We start from the raw sequence: 2,917 nt of genomic DNA on the forward strand, positions 1-2,917 counted from the left end.
CCAAACGGGTCAAACGGTGAAATTATCACCCTTTGACAATATCGACTAATGGGTTGTCAAGATGCATGATTTTAGGAAATAAATAGCACATGGATGCTTACATCGCTATCGCTTAGCAACCACTAAGGAAATGTATTGAAATGGGTCAATATATTGATCCGAGCCAGGTATGTATAATAATACAACTCATCATGTAGAGCTTGGAGTTTTATAATAGTTAGACGAGGTTAAAATAAGATATCCGGTTATCTTTTAGGTAAACCGAATAAGTTGAGTTATGATTAAGGTGTTTTAGAAACATATTGGTTTCTAAACAAGAATATGGTTAAAAGGTCGGATTTGGGGTTCAAACAAGCACTAATAGTCCTTCGTCGTAAAAGAATGACTAAAATTGACTAAAACGCCCTAGTTGGCTAATTCGAATAAACAACCTTTAAAGGTAGTTTTGAAACGAGTTTTATGATCAAATAAATAATTGAAATAAGTGCAAGAAGCGAAAGATGTAAACTTTCGGTCAAATAACTCTATACGAGTCTTTGCCGTAAATTAGCAATCGGACGAGAAAAACTCGGATTATATAGATCATCTCATTAAGTCCACCACAATTATAGTTGTGGTGGAAGATTACTTGATAAGAATGTTGTATATAACGCTAGAAATGAATGAAAGCGACTTTAAGCTTTAAAGTGCTTAAATACCCTTAACGGGTCAAAATAAGCACTTGAACGTAAACGGGTTCTAACTAAGTAAGAAACCCATGATCTATGAATTATTTGATAGGAAATATTGAAATTATGATTCCATGAGTTTATGGATCAAGTAAACATGTTTGTGTGATAAAATCGCGAACGGGTCAAAATTTGGTAAAAATGGTAATAAGCCGAAGACTTAAAAGTCTTAAATTTTTGTTAATCCGGATGTCAGATTTTAACTCCATATGATGGAGAATTAAATTACGGACGCGTAGGAAAAAGAATCGTGTAAAACGGATTAAAAACGAGAGAGTTATGTCCGTTTCGGTAAGAACTAATGAAAAATAGACGTGCAGAGTTGACACGGGCGGGTGACTTTTTGACACGGCCTGGTGGCTGGGCTGTGAAAAATATATGTTAACTGACACGGCCGGGTGACTTTTTGACACGGCCGGGTGAAGGGGCTGAAAACAAAACAAAAATAATTTCTTGTTTTGTTACGTTAAGCACGGAACTTGTTTATACTCGATTATTAAAGTGTCAAAACTAGTTATTTACATGGTTTTGACTGTAGGTGAAGATGGGATAAGCGGTTTGAAAGATACGAAAGTTTTCGTGCAAATAAACGGCAAAATAGGAAAGCTGGAATGCAGGGGCCACCGTAACTTACGGTGCCACCGTAAGTTACGGTGGAGCTGAAGGCTTTACGGCAGCCCCCTACTGATTTACGGTAGGGGCATGTCACACCAGGGGCCACCGTAACTTACGGTGCCACCGTAAGTTACGGTGGAGGCCAGTTGGAAATCCATGTTTTGAGATCAAAAGTTTAACGTTGGGATTCTTTTTCCTTCCATTATTATTACCGGATTTGTTTAGACTTATTAAAATTCCCGTATGGCTAAAGCATTTCATGTTGATGAAATGTAGGTTCTTTTTGGATGCCGGAAGACGATCAAGCTCATCGAAGGACCGAACACGATAAAGATACATGCTTCCGCACATTTCCTCGTCGTAAATTTTTAAACGACAAATTCGATCACTTATGTTGAATAACTTATGATTTGTAAAAGTTTTAATAAACTCGTATTTTCATAGTATATGTAAACTTAATTACACATACTAATTGTTGGTATTACACATAAAATCGCTTAATAGTAACTAGGGTGTTACACCCGGAGCCACCGAGGCGTAGGAGATCAGGAGCACGGATGTCCGTGCGAGGGGGATTCCATTTCAGCACCCCTCAACACTCCAGTGGCAGCCACTACCTACCACTATACGAAGACCCGCAGATGGGTAGGCCTTTGAACCCAGTTTTCGAGGTGGACTCTACGCTAGTCACACCACCATCACACATGGGTTATGATAACCCGATTCCTTCCTACGCTGGTCCAGCAGCGTATATCCCTTTTGAGCAGCCAGCCCATACTAACTACAACTACGCCGAAGTTGACCCATACCTCGTAGCGGCGAACTACAATGCCCTCCATCCTGAAGGGCCCTATGGAGCTCCCTGGTAGACTGGATACCCGGCCTACGGTATCAATACCCGCCACCTCCTCAACCTCTACAGCCGCAGCAGCCGCAACCACCGCAGATCCAGCCGCCTCAACAGCAGGAGATTCTTCAGAGGTTGGGCCAGGTGGAGCGTGAGGTTCAAGAGGAGCGTAGAAGCCGTCAGGGATTTCTGAAGGGTTTGGCAAGTTTAATCAAAGGGAAGAACAAAAGGGATCATTAATTCCTAAATTGTTTGTTTTGTATTTCTTTAATTTTCAATTAAGTCCCTGTGTGGACATTTATCTATTTATGTACCTAGTCCCTACGAGGACTTGTCTTTTCATTTCAGCCCTTGCATGGGCAAGTTAATTCTGTTAAGTCCAGTTTAGGGCAATTATGTACTCCTTTTAATGTTAGTGGAATGTTTTAATTAAATTTCTTTTTACAATTATATGCATTAATATAAAATAAGAAATAAATAAAATATATCATTCCTTTGTAAGATCTGCCCTTATATATTAAACAAAATCTTAAAGGCAAAACCTAGCCATGTGTCATTTTAAGACAGGGCCATGATGGTAGTTCCTTATTAAGATTCAGATCCTTGTTAACATCTGAAAACATGTTAACACTCCTGACAAATGTGATTCGATAAAATCACATAAGTCATCCTTATATTGGATCCTTCCAATTCGTTTCTGTATTATTTAAAACATCCTTTAGCGATG

The 2,917-nt window shown here is 39.2% G+C and overlaps 1 long non-coding RNA gene across 1 annotated transcript; it reads left to right on the forward strand.

Annotated features, from left to right (window-relative positions):
* Positions 1–1,789, forward strand: LOC118487375. Its single transcript, XR_004881669.1, has 3 exons — positions 1–167; positions 1,267–1,523; positions 1,620–1,789. It is a non-coding gene; the product is annotated as an uncharacterized LOC118487375 (long non-coding RNA).
* The last annotated feature ends 1,128 nt before the right edge of the window (positions 1,790–2,917 follow it).

The sequence above is a fragment of the Helianthus annuus genome, chromosome 2, assembly GCF_002127325.2.
Source record: "Helianthus annuus cultivar XRQ/B chromosome 2, HanXRQr2.0-SUNRISE, whole genome shotgun sequence".
In the NCBI taxonomy this organism is placed as follows: domain Eukaryota; kingdom Viridiplantae; phylum Streptophyta; class Magnoliopsida; order Asterales; family Asteraceae; genus Helianthus; species Helianthus annuus.